This window comes from Dendrobium catenatum, unplaced genomic scaffold, assembly GCF_001605985.2.
Source record: "Dendrobium catenatum unplaced genomic scaffold, ASM160598v2 fragScaff_scaffold_1380, whole genome shotgun sequence".
NCBI classification, from domain to species: Eukaryota; Viridiplantae; Streptophyta; class Magnoliopsida; order Asparagales; family Orchidaceae; genus Dendrobium; species Dendrobium catenatum.
This window is the reverse complement of record NW_021319842.1, coordinates 517,759-538,750: the sequence shown is the minus strand read 5'-3', so window position 1 is coordinate 538,750 and position 20,992 is coordinate 517,759. Positions and strand designations below refer to the sequence as shown.

Below are 20,992 nucleotides of genomic sequence, written 5' to 3'. Positions count from 1 at the left end.
CGATCTTTCACCCTTTCGCACACCTCTTCGGCTTTATCCCATAAATCCGCCGACCTATCGGATTTACCATATCCAGGATTTAGGGCAAAAATGTCCAAAATGCAGTTAAGTGGAGCATTTACCGTGATATTTTACTTTGCATTTTTTTGGATTTTGCAGGATTTAGCACAAACCCTGCATCCAAAGAGGCCCTGGGCATCTCCAACCGAACTCTATACACTTGTTTGCAGTCACATGCCTGCTCCTCCCGAACCGCATTCCAGTCCAAAATTTTGCGTCCGTGAACAGTGCCACGCCAATATTGCGTCGCATGACTCATTGGGTTGTTGCACCAAGTTCTTTTGTTGTGTCCATTATTAGTTTTTAATTGCGAGTGCTTATCTATTTTATTGAGTGTTGATGCTGTAATGCATTGCCTATTCAAATCTTCCATGGTTGAGTTCTCATATATTTGATTGAGAATGATGAGGCATTAATTGGGATGGAACCAATGTAGAGCTCAGGGAGGGCATTGCCCAACATAGAATCTTTTTTCTTATAAAAATAAACATTTTAACTATTTTGCTCACGGTTAATAAATGCAATTTCCCTAATTCTAAGAAAAAATTCCTTTTTCTATTTTATTCTTAAGATTATACATTTCATATCCTATTTTGTCCACCCTAAAAAGAGATGCTAGTTCCACCCCTGCTTCAAAGATGCATGATATTCGCAAGTAACTTATGATTCCATTTTTTTTTATTAGGGCATGATTCCATTTTTTTTATTAGGGCTAGATCTTGAGAGGACATCGTGAAAGCTTTTTATCTTTGTCTATGCTTGAGTGCAGGAGTTGTCTTTGGATATCTCTTTATTGAAGCTCCATGCAAAACATTAGTAATTCAGAGGATTTCCCTATGTTTCTTATTTTTGTGATCTCGAATCTTTGGTGTGTGTACATGCACGTACTTACAAACATAAATACATGCATACATAGATATATGCATACATATATGCATGATATACTACTTGCAATCAAGTTGCCCTTAACTTGTAAAAATATTGGATTGATGTGGACAACGAGGAGAAATATCTGGATGTTGAGATATTTTTACAATTAATCGCTGATAGTTATAGTTGTCATTTGTTTTCCTCAGTAATGTAATCATTGTGATTTCTTTTGGAAGAATTCTGCTGGTGATTGCCAACAAATGACCGACCTTCTGGAAACCAAGTTTGTTATATTCATTTTGCAATGTCGAACATGAAGGATGGCCTGAATATCCTGAGGCAATCAATGCTCTGATTTTTCCCTATTTATGCTTGAGGTGAGAGGACCTTTAGAAAGCTGCTTATTTATTGTTGGAATTAAGTAGTCATATGACCCTCTCTTTCTCTTTCTTTCATGAAGCCCGGTGCACTAACAATGCTATATATATATATGTTTTTTGAATGATTTTTTTTTTACTAGAAACTTGCTTTAGAAAGTAGTAAGAAAGCTGCTGAAATTCGTAATAAAGCTGTCCCAAATAAAGCCTAAATAATATTTTATCCCTAGGTTTCTTATTTTTTTGATATGGAATCTCTGGATATCCTACAACTTATTTGGCAATGACAACCGCCATTAAAATGGGGATTCATACGTAGCTATATGTATAAAGCTTCTCTTCTTGCCTAATTTAATGGATTTCGCTGTCATCCCCCTATCCCTATTATTGGTCTCTCATTATTCTTTACTTTTGGAATTTACTCAGTTCTTTTGGGCTCTAGATGTTTCGTAATGAGCAGGGTAGGATGCATTATTCTATCTAAAGTTCAAATGACATTCCTGTTTTGAGTATTTGTAGATTTATTTTTATAGCGGATCAACATATTATATTGTTGTGGAAGAAGCATGACTCATTGGGTTGTTGCAAGAAGTTCTTTTGTTGTCTCTTTTATTTATTTTTTATTGCCAGTGCTTATCTATTTTGTTAAGTGTTGATGCGGTATGCATTGCCTATTCAAAAATTTCATAGTTGAATTTTCATATCTTTAATTGAGAATGATGAGGCATCAATAAGGGTGGAACCAAGAGCAGCTCAAGGCGGGCAATTATTCAACCTAAAACCTTTTGAGGGTGGACATAGTAGGATTATGAATTAACATTTTAATTATTTTGTTCACCTTCAATCAATGCAATTGTTTATATTTTATTATGTATTTCATAATATAATGTGTGATAAACTGATTGCCAACTAGTGACTGATCTTCTGGAAATCAAGTTTCTTATACTCATTTTGCAATGTGGAACATCAAGGATGGCTTGAAAATTCTCGGGCAACCGATGTTCTGATTTTCCCTTTTATGTTTGAGGTGAAAAGACCTTTAGAAAGCTGCTTATTTATTTATTTATTGTTGGAATTAAGTAGTCATATGTCCCACTCTTTCTCTTTCTTTCATGAAACATGGTGGTATATATATGCACACACATACATGCATATATAGATATATGCATACATATGTGTATGATATACTACTTGCAATCAAATTGTCCTTAATTTTGTAGTTCTCTTTTTTTTCCCAGTAATGACATTGAGATTTTTCTTGGAAGAATTCTTTTGGTGATTGCCAACAAGTGACTGATCTTCTGGAAATCAAGTTTCTTATACTCATTTTGCAATGTCGAACATCAAGGATGGCCTGACAATTCTAAGGCAACAGACGTTCTTATTTTCCCTATATATGGTGAGAGGACCTTTAGAAAGCTGCATAGTTATTTATTTATTGTTGGAATTAAGTAGTCATATGACCCTCTCTTTCTGTTTCTTTCATAAAGCACGTTGCAGTAATAATGGTATTTATACACACACATGTATGTATGATGTACTAATTCCATCAAATTGCCTTTTAACTTGAAAAATTATTGGATTGGTGTGGACACTGAGAAGAAATATCTGGATGGTGAGATATTTTTACAATTAATCGCTGATAGTTATGGTTGTCTTTTATTTTCCTGAGTAATGTAATCATTGAGATTTCTCTTGGAAGAATTCTGTTGGTGATTGCCAACAAGTGACTGATCTTCTAGAAATGAAGTTTCTTATACTCATTTTGCAATGTCGAACATCAAGGATGGCTTGAAAATTCTAAGGCAATCGGTATTCTGATTTCCGTATTTATGCTTGAGATTATACTATTAGAGGACCTTTAGAAATTTGTTTATCTATTTATTTTTTGTTGGAATTAAGTAGTTATATGGACCTCTCTTTCTCTTTCTTTCGTGAAGCACAGTGCAGTAACAATGGTGTATACATATATGTCGATCTTGTTCACGAGCTTCAAATGATGTTGTTTGTGAACATAAATGAAATGGACACATTCGTGTTCAAGCTTGTTTATATAAAAATTGTGTATTAAAAATGTAGTTCAAGTTTGTTTGTTGGGTTAGTTAAACGATCACAAACGAGATTTAATCGAACCGAGCAACGATTAGCTCGTCGAACATTTGGTTTGCTTGCGAGGGTCTAATACTAGCAACTCAAGTGACGCGACATCTCCTTATTCATTACCTTATAAAGTCAAGAGTCTGCGTCTCCATTCTAATTTTTATGCATTAAAATTGAAATTGCACTGATGGGGGATAATGTTTTTCATTTACAAATGGAAATCATATATGTTGCCTCACCTGCACCATGAAATATATTTTAAATGGCCTAATCATATGGCTTTTTTCAAGATTAGTGACATTCCCAATATGTAGTAGTGTGCTGAGATTATCTCGTTTATGAGTGAAAAGTTGTGAGGGCAATGATGGTGATGATTTAGAGTTTAGAATTCAACCATTGATTACACATGGAAATTATGAAATATTGCTATGTTTCCCATGATATGGCATGTCTGGATGGCCTGGAGCATCTCCGGCAACCACATCTTCCATTGCATGGGAATTAAAGTGTTGCAAGGCTCTTCTACTTATCTTATGTCAGGGTTTCATTATCATCTAAGCCTTCATTTTTTTTGTTCGTTTTTTCTTCTTCTTCTCCAACTTGTTATTCTTGCTCATTACTCTTGAAGCTTAGTTATTTTAGTTGTTGTGCCTAGCTCCCTAATTATTTATTCACTAATAAAGTCATCTCCAACTTCTATTGCTATGACTGTGACAGTATATCCATCATCAATTCTCACTGCTTAGCATTGCTATGTTTCTCTGGCTATTAGATGATGAATTTCTTTTGGAGAGGCGACGACAATTATTGCTAACCATTGACAATTTGGTTATGTTTGATTCTTACTCTACTCTATTAATGAGGCATCAAGGATGGCATGAACCTAATTCTATTTAGCTGTTTACCTGCTTGTTTTAACTTTGTGTCATATTCTTTGCAGCAGTAGGAGCAGGAGGCATTTGTTTTTGAACAAGCTTTGCAATCACATTATTGTTGTTTGTTTTTTAGTATTTTTAGTATAAACCGATATATGTTTGCAAAAATATGCTTTTGCAATCTCTACTTGCCCTTTTTTATGAGGTGGTGAGCAGTATGATGAAAGTTTTAATCTACTGCTGAATATTCTTATTTCTCAACGAAGTAAATATGTCAAACAAATTTTATTGTCGGTCATAAGTGGTGTATCCTATATTAGTGGTTTATTTCATCATGGGCATCATTTTTTGGGATTTTATTGTTTTTATTTATGATGGGTGGCGCTGCCTTTATGTTGGATTCAAGAAATTTAGCTTGTGATGTTGAAAATAATGCTATTGCTCTTTATATCTCTATGTATGTTAGTTTCATTTTTTATGCATTGGTGATTGATCAAAAAGGTTTTCAAAGGGAAACCTGCAGTGCCGCCTCTATCTTCATCACTCAATACCTCGGAGTATGTCAGTTGTGATATATATATTAAGTCCTTCAAAAATAAAAATAAATTACTTTGAAACTAGGCTCTGAAATAATTTTTTTTAGAATTTTAATTATTTGTTCACTTTTAATATTAAATTATTATTTTATTGAATATTATACCAAAAAAATAATAATGCTTTTAAAATTAAAGAAAAAAACTTTTTTAAAATTTGATTCAAATAATTACCTTAAGGTGATTATTTTAGATTAGGGGTAATGTAATATGTTTTATTTCTTTTGGATAATTCTAACAACCTAATATTTGAATATTTGGTTAATTTCTAGGTAATTCCAATTCAAAAAAAAAAAAATCCAACTAACCCTTATTTTGATCTCTTTCAAATTATTAAATAGCTTGAACCTTTTCATATTATAATTTTTTTTATTGTGTAAAATCAATTTTAAAATTATATATTATTAAATCTCAAAAGTTTTAGATTAGGGGCAATGAAGCACAGTGCAGTAACCATGATCTAAGCTATTTGAATATGAACAATGGGGGATGGCTAGTGAACAAATTACAACTAACCTAGCATTTAATGTAATTTTGTATATTGTTCCTTTTTCTTTATTTTTATTTCGTGCATGTGTAGGATTACACACACCACTTAGTTTAGGAACTTCTTAATTTAATGACATGAGTGCTATATTTGTGTACTTGCATATGTGATGTGAAAGGGTTAGTGATTTTGATTCAATTCTACACAACTTAGAAACACCTTTAAGGATAAAAATTAAGAACTTGCATAGAAAACTTAAAAATTTGTTATAATTAGGATGTATCTTCCCTTGACTTGAGACTTTGAAAAAATAAACTTAGTAATATCACCCACCCATACAAATTATTTCACTAATGTTTGGTGATCATTAGGCTTTCTAATCAATCTATTTAGAATTAATCCCTTAATTAACCCTTTAGCCTTAATAAAAGTCTAATAAAGGGGGGCTAAATAATTAAAATTCAATTATAAAAATTCCTGCACACGTGCTTCAGTTGCTAAGTCCCCCAAGTAATAAAAAGATTATGACCAGTGTGTTTATTTATTTATTTACATACATATAACTGCTTGGAAATATTTTTGATTTATTAACTACTTAGGATAACCCTGCCGGAGAGTCTAGAATTTTTTTTTATTTATATACAAATGTAATTTGTGCAAGTGTTAAGTGCTGTGAAAGTGTAGTTTTGAGTTGAGATACATATGTCCAAATCTTGGATTCCGAAGAGAAAATGACACCCCTTAGGGGAATGGTCCTTTTCTATTTAAAAATCCAAATTTGGATCACTACCACCTTACCCAAAGAGGAAAGAGTGACCTTCCCTTCAAAGGAAGTGCCCTCTTATCCATTTGGGCAGCCTACTACGAAGAATCGAAGGAGCTTAAAGAAAAGGAGCCTGAAGGAGAATAAGATTGAAGATTTGAAGACAAGGAGTATCTCGCTCAAAACCACTTGCATCTTTATTAGGTTTAGAATTTTGATTATTGTCAGTGGTGCCCGACCACTTTACTTTCTATAAAATCCTGGTTTGTAATAAGCAAGGTAACTTCGCCTATGGACATTTATTAATTAATTTATTTATATTTGATGTGTTGAGATGATTGCGTATATAATTATCTACTTTTTTAGGTTCTGCACTACATTAGTTAGGTTAGGATGACTGTGGTCCAGCATCCAAAATTAGATTTAGAATTCGGGGCATATCTTTGATTATAAGACCTCAACCTTTGGGAATATAATCCTAAATTTTTAGTAAAATGCTCAATTTTAATTAAATATCATTTCAACCCAAAATGTGAAGCACAACATTCAGATTAAGTTGGGACACTTCTGGATGGTTATGGAATCTCAAAGTGTCCCCTAATTTTTTTTCCTTGGTACTGTTAATAACTGCTCAACCTTGCTCCAATCCCTTTTGAGATTCAAAAATTCACCTCTTTTTTGATATCACTCCTAGAAAACCCAACAAAATTGTCACTATTTTAATCAAGAGTCTTTGTGAGGGACTCTACTCCCTATGATGTAATTAATTTCAAGGGCTTGCACTTGTTGGAGATTTAAAACCACATACACTTGATTTTCAAAACTCACTCAACACTTCTTTTGGGAGATATACTTCATAACGATCATTATTATCATAGTTATATGATCATTAACATACAATATTCTCTTTCTCCAAAAGGGATCTATCGTGTGTTAATATCAAGTTTGAAATGAAATTAACTATCTCCTTATCTTAATTATCATGCCTCGATTTTAGATTAAATCTCATTTTTACCCTCATAGGGTCATATGCTGTTGTCCTTTAAATCAGGATACGATTGCTAAGAGAAAATTTATAATTTTGGAACTAAACCTATTAGGAGATTTTATCTCGCCTTTCGAGGTAATATATTATCACCAATGGTCCCTTCAGCTCCAGAATTAAAATCTAAATATAATTCCAAGTTTCCCAAAAGAAACATTTGAGGCTCAAATTAGTATTCTTTGGAAAAAAAATTAACCAACGACGATCGCTATCGTCAAGCCCGAATAACTACTGAATAGTGGTATTTTCTCACTTTGGGGAGATATTATTTTTTCATAAGGTTTTGGGCATGAAATCAATGATAATCTACTTAGGATACCATAATTAGGAATTAGAACGAACTCCATTTTGACCCTTTGAGGTCATATGTGGTTTATCTCAGATCTAGTTATGATATTCAAAGTAGGACTTATAATTTTGGATTTTAATCATATTTTAAATTTTAATCTCCACTTTTTGAAGTGGTATAATTTTTCTAATAGGACGTTCAATCTTAAAATTCGAGTCTAAAAGTTTATTTCAAAAATTTAAAGAAAATTAAGCATTTCAAAACATGTTTTCAAAATTCCACCAATAAAAAATGGCATGCCCGGGGGGACTTAATCTCTCTCTCCATCTCTAATAGAGACAAAATTTCGTTTCATCAGTAGTCTTAACTAGCTTTTCTTCTGATGGTCCCTCTACCCATTTCTTTCTTGGGTGAGTGTGGCCAACATCTAAAATAAAATATATATTTACCTCCAATTTTTTTTTTTAGTTAAATATTGATTCTCATTTTGACCTTCTACCCCCGGGCCAACCAGTAGGGTGATAGTGTCAAACCAGATTTTTGAGATATCCTTTTCAATTCTACGAATTTATGTTGATGATTTCTGATTCAATACATAAATTCTTAAGATTGAAAGAAATTTTAGATATCTTAATTTTCGTATTTAAAACACCTTAGCCTTAACCCCTCACCCCTTTTCTTTTTACCCTTAAAGGTGGGGAGAGTTAGGCAACCCACTTTACTTGAGCTTTCTCATAATTTCATAAGCCATCGGGCTAGGGGAAATTTTGCCCGTTGTGTTTTGGAATTTGCGAGAAGCCCACCTTAAATCTCATAAAATTCAAATCTTTTTAAACTCTCTTTAAATCTCAAGTCATTATATGTTACCCCACAGTATCCTCCTGTGGGCTAGCATGTGCTATGAAGTTTGATTCTTCCCTAGCACATATCTGATCTCTTTACCCTACTAATATGTGTTGAGCAACAATTTATACTACTTAGCATGTATTGGAGGGTTGAGATTTTTTTATGAGCCTTGATCTTCTAAGAGAAAAATTATTTTCCTTTAAAAAAAAATCTAATTCCAATCCTTTCTTTAAATTTCAGAAAATTTCAAATGGCCGAAAAATTAATCTTCTCTTTCGACCGAGAGCTGTCCTCAACAGTTAATGATCAAGGAAGCACTATAATTTTTGGGATGGGATTCAATACCCTTGAGTTGTCCATGGATGAACACAAGATAGTTGACTTCGATGACAGTAAGGAAGTTTCTCCAGTGGTTGAGTTGATTATGGGATCTGCACCCACCTTACCAGTAAATAGTGATGAACAGAAACAGTCTGAACCAGTTGTTGAGGTGCCCATTGAAGTTAAGTCTATTTTTAAGGAAGGGTCTAGTTCTATACTTACTTTTGCTACTAAGAACAAGAGAAAGAACTATCTGAGGAGACTTAAAAAGAAGATCTCTAAAGCAAAGAGAGTCATTCCTTTTAAGACCTTAGCCTAAGTAGAGCCCGAGGCTGCGAAGGAGCTGCATATTCCTGGTTCCTCTCCCCTCCTCAAGGGGAGTTGCTTTTCATCCCTTGCTGCTGCTCAGGGGAATGAGAGGGCGGCTAGGATAGCTCATTCCCCATCATGCCCAGTTGACTATTCAACAAAGAAGACTCCAAAGGAGAAGCACCTCCAGAGGAGAAGAATATTATGGAACATAATCTACACCTGTACTGCACAATCTGGGCTAACCAAAGAGGAGTATGTTTTGAAACAGTTAAAAGGAGTTATCTCCCATCATTTTTAGAAGGAGTTCTTAAAGAAGAAGTGTTTGAAACAAAGAACTTAACACCTTAGCCTGTTTGGAGAAATAAGAAGTATGTCCGACAACCTGTCACTTCAGTACTAGTTGACGGGTATCACTGGGTGCCACACCTTCCATCTTCTAAAATGGAAGGTATTGTGTTGATTGGGTTCGAGAGAGGCCACCGTCCTGCTGGTAGACCCTTGGTACCCCCTCCTAGACCCCTAAAGTTGGCCTTAGTGATCGTCAAGCCAAAGGAGGCTGAGATTCGAAGACCTGTAGATGTTAAGGGCAGAGGCCCAAGTCCCCTGAGAAAAGATTTGTGCCTAAGAGAACAAAGTTGGAGATCTTGCCACCACCTCCTAGAACTTCTAAGTTTATCCTTCAACTCCAATGAGTTCCAGCTTGCACTCCTCTGGCCCCAATTGATCTGATGGATGCTCATGTTAGTACTTCAGTTGTGACAGTCAACAGTGCTTCCACTACTAGTTTAGTACATGTTCCAGTCATCACCTCCGCTGCTGTTCTGGTTGATGTTCCCCAAGATCTATGTGTCATTCCTAGGCTCCCTAATCAGGTATTCAAGGACTTTACTTTGTCAGATGTAGGAGCTATTACCCTCCAAGCTTCTACTTCGCCCCTCAAGGTATGTGTCCCTCACCCAGCAAAGAATCCCACTCTTTTGATTACTAATCCTGGGACAATCGAGGAGGAGAGAACTAACCAAGACCAAGAAATGACAGATGATCCAGCTTCAAAACCTCAACCAAATCCTAACCCAAAACTCACAAAAATCATAGTATAAGGCAAGCAACCTGTCTTTGAAGATCTAAATCAAAATTCCCCTCAGCAATCTGAATTTCCTTTTTATTTTTCAAGAAGAATAGCTAATAAAAATTAATTCTTAGGATCTAAAAAATAAATTTAAATGAAAATACATATTTTTCCAAAAATTTATGGTATTATACACATTTTTATGATTTAAAATGAGTTTATAGTATATTTTTGAAGTTTAAAATAATTAGAGGCTATTTAGAAATAATTTAAAATATGAAGTAAATAAAAATAATTATTAATTTAGGTTAAATTAAGTGTTAAAGATTCTGAATTTAGAATAACTTTATAAAAAAATAAATTTTGTACATTTTAGAAAGTAATCAAGTCTTAAATTTACTAATTATTAATTAAGTAATTTAGGTAATCAGTTAATTAAGGTAATTTAAAAAATGAAAATATTTGTTAATTTAAGTTAAAATAATAATAGTAATTCTCTAATATTTTAAAAAAATTAAGGAAAATAACTTTTACAATTTTAGAAAACGATTAAATCGTACATTAAATAATTATTAGTTAATAATTTAAATATTTAATTAGGTAAAATTACTTAAAATAGAAAAGTATTTATTATATTACACCTAATTTGAAATTAAATAATTATAAATATTTTTTTGATATTTCAAAAGAATTTAACATAATAATTACAAAACTATTTAGAAAATATTTCGAATTTACATTTAATTATCGCCGGTGAGCTTTGACTGGTGAGTTTTGATTGGGAAAGATGGGAGAGGTTGGAGGAGCTCACACGCACACTATTTCTTAGGTTGAGGGAGCTTAGGATGAAAATAAATACAAGTTCCCCTACATGAAGTCCTAATGGCCCTATTTATACCTCTAACCCTATGATGGACGGTATGGATTAATCCTAGATTAGATTAGGAGGGAAATAAGGCTCCCTTGGCCGTGATTTGAACAAAGGGGAGTTAATAGGGCTTGAAATGCATTAAAGGGGCTTTAAATTGACCTAAATAGGTCAAATTGACCCATTAAGACTTGGATTGACCAAGTCAAGGGTTAACTTGGTCAACTTGGTCAGATAGGTCCATGGGATGGAAGATTTGAGCTAAAGATAGGTTTGAGTAGGCTTTGAAATTAAATTAGACCCATTAGGGCTTAATGGGTCAACCGAGGTTGACCTAGTCAACCAAGTTGACCCAAGACATGGGTCTGAGCTCAATGATATTTATTGATTTAGAAAAAGCATATGATAAAGTTAACGCAAGGGAGGTGGTCTTAGGGCCTAACTTTGTAAATTTGACCAAGTCAACCTCTTTGACCAAAAATTTAGGTAAAAGTTATTGAGAGAGTTGCTATTCAGCTTTGCATGTTTTACATTCTTGCAACTTGTATATTTTTAATGATTCCAAATATTATTTTATTATTATTATTTTCTCCTAAAATATTTTGGATGAATTATTTTTGCTCTTGTGTGTACTAACATTTCAGGAAAATCATACTCCAGATTATTGAAGACTTCAAATAAAAATTAGCTTAGAATGTTTTGTTAATTGAAGTCTGTATTTTTTATTTTATTTAGTCTAAGAGAGTGTGATTGTAATTGAGTAACTAAGCACACACACAATTGGGGAAGAGTTTTAAAATTCACATTTTTAAACTGATCGTACTATACAAACCATGTTCGTACAAAATGATCTGGTTAGTTATACTCCCAAACGAGCAATGGATTGAACAGAGAGGGTAAAATTTTTTCTAAGTATAGATCATCCAGACGATATTTCTAATTCATCCCAAGACGATCTCCTCAAGATTTTTCAATTGCTATGTTCATCCAAACGATTTTTCTAATTTGTCCTAGGACGATCTCCTCGGGATTTGTCAATTGCTATGTTTGTCCAGACAATTTTTATTCCCATTCATCCCAGGATGATCTCTTCGGGGTTATTCAATTGCTTTGTTCATACGGATAATATTATACAATCATCCCAAGATAATCTCATCGGGATTTGTCAATTGCTTTATTTGTATGGACGATATTATCCAATCATATCGGGACAAAGGGCTCTGTTCTATATACTTAGAATTCATCCTAACTTTTTGTACCAACAAACTTTAAAAATTAAATATTTGTAGTAGACAAACGAAGTTCGTACGGGATGATGATCATGTATGAAAGAATTTCATATTGATTTAATTTGAGATTGTACGCAATAGTTTTTATATTGTTCGTATATACAAAATACAATCGTACGGGATGATCGTGAATGTACATATTTGAAAAATGTAATTTTCTGGATGGTTTTTTGTGTCTTTTCTATAAAAGGTCCACTTAAGACTGTAATGCAATCTTTTTATCACTTGGTCTTCATGAATACTAAAGATAATTTGAAGGAGAGAGTGAGAGAGTGTGTTTGAAGGAGATTTCTTACTATTGGAGCGTAAAAGTTTCACTTGGTTACTCAAAGGTAAGGTTCTTTATGTGTACTCTGTTATTTATTCACTCTTTTCTCTTATCCTTCTAGATTTCTCATGAGAAGATATTTCAAGAAGATCAAGTTCTTTGCCGACACTCGAGGAGTGTGAACAGCTGAAGGTTTTCTGCCTATACTTGGAGAGTGTGAACAGCGGAAGGTTCTATACCTACACTTGGAGAGTGTGCACAGCAAAAGTTTCTCTGCCTACACTTAGAGAGTGTGAACAGCGGAAGGTTCTCTGCCAGCACTCGAGGAGTGTGAATAATCGAAGGTTCTCTACATACACTTGGAGAGTGTGAACAGAGGAAGGTTCTCTTCCTACATTTGGAGAGTGTGAACAGCGGAAGGTTCTCTGCCTACACTTGGAGTGTGAATAGTGGAAGGTTCTCTGTCGACACTTGGATGGTGTAAAAGGATGACGTTTTTCTGCCACATCGAGTAGTGGTGGAAGAGAATTTTTTTGTGAAGGCTTCTTAGTCTTTCTTTGGGGGCAAAAGGAGAGACATTAGTGGTAATATTGCAATAAATGAAGTGGGAGACTTTAGGGAGTGGATGTAGGTCGTGTTTGACCAAACCACTATAAACCATTGTCTTTTTTATTTCTGCTGCCTTTAATTTCTAGTTTTTATTTTTCTGTGATTGAAAAATTATTTTTGAAAACATAAAAATCAACTTGCTCATTTTTTTAATCAATTTTGAAATTTTAATTAAAATAAGAGGAAAAATTTTAAATTATCAATTCACCCCCCTCCTCTTGGTTAACCTTTAGGACATAAGCTTAGGTATAGCAACCTAACTCATATTTAACAAGTGGTATCAGAATAGTGTTTCAAAATCAGAAGTTTAAACTACTTTTTGATTAATGAATATGGCTACTTTCGGAAATCGAAACACACCTGAAGGGTATTCGATCACTAGACCTCCTTTGTTTGATAATATCTTCTTTAATTTTTGGAAAACATGCATGTCTATATTTTTACAGTCACTTGATTATCATATGTGGATCTTAGTACAGGAAGGGTATACAAAACCAACTAGATTTGTTGATGGCATTAGAGTAAAAACACCATTTACTTATTGGACTATGTTAGAACGTAACTTAGCACAACTTAATGCTAAATATTTAAATATTTTGTGCACTTAAGTTAGAGGACTACATGCAAGTTTTCACTTGCAATAGTGGAAAGGACATATATGATAGACTCTGTATAACTTATAAAGGGACTAATGAAGTTAAACAGTCTAGATTAAATATATTGTTGCATGACTATAAATTATTTTGCATGAAATCAAATGAATCTATTTCTGATATATACACAAGATTCACTCAGATAGTCACTTCTTTGTATGCAGTAGGTAGAGAATTAACAAATGCTGAAATGGTTAATAAGATTCTCGTTGTTTTCCTACTGCTTATGATACAAAAATTACTGCTATATCAGAGTCTAAAGATTTAAATGTTTACTCTGTTGACAATCTTCTTAGATCACTAATTACTTACGAGCAATGAGTGAGTCAAAGAAAGATTGATGTAGGAGAACCACGAAGGGAGAAGAACATAGCACTGAAAGTGGAGGAGTCAGAGAGTGATCTATCACAACTTGAGGATGAGGACGACATAGCATTAATGACTAGATAATTCAGAAGCTTTCTAAAGAGGAAGCAAAAGAGACATTAGTAATGGAATTGAGGTAAGTTCAATAGGAATGTCAAGATTTTTAATGAAGTGATTTGCTACGAGTTTAGGAAACTTGGACACATTAAGTTAGATTGCCTACAACTTAAAGTCACTCTTAGTAAGGAGAAGGTAGAGGAGAAACTAAATATGAAAAAGGGTAAGAAGAAATTTCAATGAGCTTTCTGGGCGGACTCAACTTCACACTCGTCAGAGACTAAGAAGGAAAAGGAAGTCACCAATATGTTCTTGATGGCTGATAATCTTGATCAGTTCAATTAAGAAGAGGTATATGATTTAACTTATAATAAACTTTTTGAAGTCTCTAAAAGAATACATGATGCATATAGAAAACTAAAGAAAATGCATGCTAGTCTGAACTTAGAATTACAAGAAATACAAAAAGAATATGAAATCCTTAGGAAAGATCATGCATTAATTGATAGCAATCACAAAAAATTACTTTGAGTTCAATGATTTGAATAAGGCTAATGAAAATTTAAAATCATCCTACATAAAATTGGAAAAAGAATTTAAATATTTTAAGGATGAACCAGAGAGTAAAAAATATTAGTTGAATTATACTAATCGTGTGTTGGAAGATATGAATACATTTTTTAGATTAAAAATAAAAGTTCTCGAGGAAAATAGGATACCCCTAAGACTTGAAGATTTCACTAATCCTATTTTGTATGCAAAATTTATACAATCCAGGAATAGATAGAATAATTATAGAAGATTAATAAATCTTTTTTCTGGAGTTAAATGCTATAATTATGGATTGATTGTACATATATCACACACCTGTACATTGGATAGAAAAACTTATTTGGTATGGAAACCTAAGATTCATAAACCTAGATATATAATACATGCATCTATTTTAAAATTTCCAAAAGGAGAACCCAAACTTGTTTGGGTTCCCAGGTTTAACATTTAATGATTTTGCAGGCTCGCTCTCACACAAGGTCTTGTGAGAGCATATGGTACCTGGACAGCGGGTTCTCAAAGCATATGACTAGAGAACATATAGCTGGAAGCTAGGAGTGAAGGCAGGGTTACACTTGGAGATAACACCACAAAGAACATGGTGAGATTAGATATGATAGGGAACTTAAAAACTTTTTTTTTTAATATTTTATTAGTAGAAGACTTAAAGTATAATCTTTTGAGTATTAGTCAGCTATGTGATAAAGGATATTGTGTTAAATGTTTTCCTACTAGCTGCATATAAAAAGATCCTACTAGCTGCATATTAAGCATGAATGGTAATAATATTTTACATAATATATGAGTAAATAATGTTTATATGCTAGATTAGAATTGTATCAAAATGCCTACTACTTTTTATTTAAAAACTATTTCTGATGAGTCATGACAATGACACATAGTAGGCTTTATCACTCTACTATGAAAAACTTTAGGAGGATTATCCAAAAGAACTTAATGAGAGATATACCGAAACTAGACTTTACTAAGGATCACCTTTGTGATGCATGTCAATTAGGAAAATAGGTGAAGTCATCTTTTTAGTCCAATAAAGATCTTAAAACTAGTAAACCATTGGAGATTTTGCATATGGATTTTTTTTACCAATTAGAACTGTAAGTCTAGGAGGGAAGGTATACGGATTTGTGATTGCGGATGATTTTTCTAGATTTGCATGGGTTCAATTCTTATATCATAAGAGTAAATCATTTGAGAAGTTTAGAGATTTTTTACTTTGATTTAGAGGAAACTAGGTTGTGAGATTTTAACGATTCAAAGTGATCACGGTGGAGAATTTGAAAATGAGAAATTTGAAGATTTCTGTAAGGAGAAAGGAATTGATCACAATTTTTCTACACCTAGAACCCCTTAGTAAAATGGGAAAGTCAAAAGGAAAAAAGAACATTAATAGAAGCCGCTCAAGCCATGTTGGCAGAATATTCACTTCCTAAATATTTTTGGAATGATGTGGTTAGCATAACATGTTATGTTTTGAATAGGGTGAACATCAGATCAAACTTGAATAAAATACCCTATGAGTTACTTAAAGGGAGAACACCTAATTTATCATATTTGCATGTCTTTTGATATAAGGTGTTCATTCATAACAATGAAAAATCTTCCTTAAAAAAATTTGATCCAAAATCAGATGAAAGAATTTTTCTAGGATACTCTAGTGTTGGAAAATCTTATAGAGTATTCAATAAAAGAACTTTGATAATTGATAAAACCACACATATTTTATTTAATGAATCTAGAATTTTGGAAGATCCAATTGTTGAAGAGGATGAGATAGAAATTGACCCCCAAAAGATTGAGAAAATAAATTTGGATAAAAACTTGGAGATAGAAAACCTAATGCCTAGAGATTTGAGATTTTCTAAAAACCACCCAAAAGAATTGATTATAGGTGAACCTAGTGAGGGTGTTAGGACTAGGAGTTGACTAAATAAAGAAGTCAATCACTCAGCATTTATTTCTATGATAGAATCCATAAATATTGGTCAAACACTTTTAGATGAATTTTTTATTTTGGCAATGTAAGAAGAATTAAATCAATTCGTAAGAAATGAAGTTTGTGAATTAACTGCAAGGCTAAAAGATCAAAGTGTTGTTGGGACTAAGTGGGTAAACAAGAACAAAATAAATGACTCAAGAGTAGTCAATAGAAATAAAACTAGATTGGTGTCTGGGGTATAATTAGATTGAAGGGATTGATTTTGAGGAGACTTTTGCTCATGTAGCTAGACTTTAAGCAATTAAGGTTTTGTTAGCCTTTGTCTGTTTTAGAGGATTTAAATTGTATCAAATGAATGTTAAAAGTGTCTTTTTGAATGGAATAATTTAAGAGGATGTTTTATGTTGAATAACCTCCAGGTTTTGAAAATTCAAAATACTCAAATCATATTTTTAAATTGAAAAAGGCATTATATGGATTGAAACATGCGCCCTTGGTATGAGAGGTTGAGCACCTTCCTTCTTGAGAGATCTTTTAAAAAAGGAAGTGTGGACATAACTCCTTTTTAAAGAAATTAGGAGAGGATATACTCATTGTACAAATTTATGTTGATGATATCATATTTGGATCTACAAATAAAAATCTTGTGATAATTCTTCTAAAACAATGAGTAGTGAATTTGAGATAAGCCTAATGGGAGATTTGAGTTACTTTATAGGATTTAGTATTAAACAAATTGAGGAGGGTACATTTCTTAGTCAGTCAAAGTATGTTAAGGACATTCTAAAAAAGTATAAAATGGATAATGCAAAACCTTTTAGTACACCTATGAGTTTCTCAGTTCAATTGGATAAAGACCCAAAGAAAAAATCTGTTGATCAAAAGAAATTTAGAGGAATTATTGGATCTTTGCTTTACTTGACACCTAGCCAACCTAATATTATGTTTTGTATTTTTTTATGTGCTAGATTTCAATCAGATCCAAAAGCATTATATTTGATAGCAGTGAAAATGATTTTGAGATATCTCTTGGGAACTCAGAACTTTGGAATTTGGTGTCCTAAGTTTGGCTCTTCATTTGAAATAATTGGATATTCAGATTCAGACTTTGCAGGTTGTAGGGTTAATAGAAAGAGTACTTTTGGAACTTGTTAATTTTTTTGAAATTCTTTAGTCTCTTGGACCAGTAGAAAACAAAATTACGTAGTCCTATATACTATTGAAGTTGAATACATTGCATTAGGAAGTTGTGTGGCACAAGTACTTTAGTTGAAACAACAATTAATTGATTTAGGATTAATAATAGGCACAATTCTTATTTATTGTGATAATACTAGTTCTATTTATATTTCAAAAAATCATATTCAACATTCAAGAACCATACATATTGACATCATGCATCATTTCATAAGGGATCATGTATCCAAAGGAGAAATTGAACTCAATCATATTTCAATTGAAAATCAACTTGCATATATTTTTACGAAACCACTAGTCTTTGATACTTTCAGTATATTAAGAACAAGGCTTGGTGTGATTGATTTAAATACTTAATTAAAGTTTCTGCAACATTGATATGTATTTTTTTTTGTGAGTGTGTTTTTGTGTTTTTTATTTCACTTTGTTATTTTTTTCTGTTTTTGCGCATGTTTGCTTCAGTGACTTTTTGTCTTTTATTTTGTGCATTTTCAAATGCACATTGACATTCACATTTTTGAGCAATTATACAAAATTTTCAAAGTGTGATATTCGCCTATATGAAATCAATTTCATACTGGACAAATCCTGTAGCGTATCGAATGTTGAGTTGAACAGTCTGTGTGCTATTTTTTTAGTTGTTATTATAGTTCGTCTGTACGATTCTTAGATCGTCTAGATGATATATATTCATTTGTATGTACGCATATAGATGGTTATATGGACATAATTAGTTTTTTTTATTTTTGATAATACATACGAACCTTGAGTTAATCCATACGAACACATGGCATTCTGAGTAGGGGACATTTCAAACCGTCATGAAAATGATCTTAAATAACTGATCGTCCCTGAAGAATACCTGTTCGTCTGTATGATCATTTGGTCAAAAAGTCTGTATGAAAGCATGCCTCTTAACTTTCATGATTACGAAAAGCTATTTCATTTTGGATGCATTAATTCGTACATACAAAATTTTATTTTGTACGTATGAACTCAACATCGTACAGTACGAAACCTATTTCGTACGTACGAAAGATCAATTTTTTAAAATAAAAGGGTTTAAAACTCTATTTTCATACACTTCAAAAGCCTTTCCAAATCCTCTCATCTTTCCAAATTTATCAAATGGCAAGCTCAAGCAAAAGGACAAGAGTGGCTAAGGGACTAACTAGGGGACCTTCCTCTAGAAATCCTAAAGAAAATTTCTTGTCCAAAGCAAGAAAAAAATCTTTTCATAGGTTCGTTTATGCTAAAATCACCCCTTCTAGAGTTCTTATCCAGTAGCACATTAACTTTAAAGTAATGCACCCTTTTTCTTCTATCCAGTTTGCTTTTATTCTGATCCTAATCCATTCCTACAACAAGGAAACATTCAACTATTTCCTTGCAAACATGAACTTTAATACTGACCAGAGTGTGATTAGATCCAATGTTTTGAAAAAGAAGGTAGAAATAACTAAGGAGGATTTAGGGATATTCTTAAATTTAAGGACTCAAGGGATTAGAGCCCATACCTTTATCTCTTCGTCTAAGTTTAACTGGATTATGATAAATCAAGTTATTAAAGGGATTATTGATGTATGTCATGTGTCTAAGGTGTCCACTCTTAACCGAAATGCTCGAATCATCCAACATGTTATTCGGACTTTCATAATTCCTAAAGTTGCTGATTGAATAAATATTACTCATCTTCTTTCCACTGTAACATACTTGATTATGACTAGCCAACCAATAGACGAAGCCCAAATGATTATTGATTTTATGTATGGACTTTTTGAGATTAGCCATGCCTCCCATAAGAGAAAGAAGAATATAGCCTTAAGACATCTTGTGACCCATATTCTTGAAAAGAAGTTTGAACTAGTTCATTATGTTCAACATCTAGAAGAGCCTATCTACTATAATGATGGATCATTCTGAGCAATTTTTAATAAAGATGCATAATTCAAATGTGGTGACTCTGAGGAAGAAAGGAGAAGACCTACACCTGCACTTGCTGTTGGACCAAACTTTCAGGAGATGGTCCAGTGCTTTGATCATCTTGAGAGCCACTTTGATCAACGTTTTGATCAAATTAAAACTCATTTTCAGTAGCAGGATTTTCAATATCAGTATGATCTAGGCTGGGTAAGAGATCAATTTGAATCATTCAACACTAATATAACTATGATGAATAGCTATTTTAATTTATTCAACCAACCACCTCCTCCAGATCAGGGCCCCTCAGAATGATGAATGTACTTCTTTTGTGATTGTCATTTTCATACTTATGATGTAATGTGATGATGTTTGGAGTTTTTGTAACCGTATTTTGTTTGTGTTTTTATATTAGTTATTTTTATTTTCAAGTTAAAATTGATATCAATTGTTCTCAAATGTATTATCATTTACCTTGATATCAATAAAGTCTATTTTGTCTTGTTTTTAGTTGTTTTTGATCTCTTTCAGAAATGTTTGTTAGCCTATATGATTATCCTAACATATTTGATCTAATAAGTGGTATAATTTGAAAAGCAATACAAAATTGAATTCATTAGAAAATCTAATTTTTCAAAAATTTAAATTAGCTTATAACTCGATCAAGTTAAGGCTATCAATCTCTTATTTCTTTATAGACTAACATAACTTTAATATTATTATTGTAATTTTGATATTTTATTATTTTTCATTTCTCTTTTCAATATAAGTATCTTTGTACTTAGAGAAATTTGAGCTTTTAGATTATCGATCTTGGAAAGATCAATTAAAAATTTGAAAAATGTACAAACGTACAAAAATTAAAAGAATGTGTAATGGTTCGCAAATTGAAAAAGAGGTACAAAATTAGCCCAATATAAAAATATGCATAAAGTATGCCACAAGTTTTGAAATGATGTGCAAAGCGCCACAATTATATGATCTTTCCTAAATCTTTTAATTTTTAAATTTAAATGAATCTTTTATTCAATTTTATTTTATATTGAAATTTGAAGTAAATAAATTTTTATTTCATCTACTTTGCAATAATTTTCATTATCTGATTGTATATACTGATTCCTAATCTTAATATTTTTTCATATCTATGTTATATATAAACTTAAATCATATGAATTCTTTTTTTCTAATGACATTTATATTTTTATTGCAAATATAACTTAATCTCTTTCAGGATCAATTATCAAAGGCT

General features: G+C 32.4%; 1 long non-coding RNA gene across 3 annotated transcripts; it reads left to right on the top strand.

Annotated features, from left to right (window-relative positions):
- Window positions 1-934: 934 nt before the first annotated feature.
- Window positions 935-4,614, top strand: LOC110100928. Of its 3 annotated transcripts, none has more exons than XR_003702532.1 (3): window positions 935-1,307; window positions 2,546-2,706; window positions 4,351-4,614. It is a non-coding gene; the product is annotated as an uncharacterized LOC110100928 (long non-coding RNA). The 3 variants fall into 3 exon arrangements; XR_003702531.1 differs by having other exon boundaries at window positions 4,348-4,614; XR_003702530.1 differs by having other exon boundaries at window positions 2,546-4,614.
- The last annotated feature ends 16,378 nt before the right edge of the window (window positions 4,615-20,992 follow it).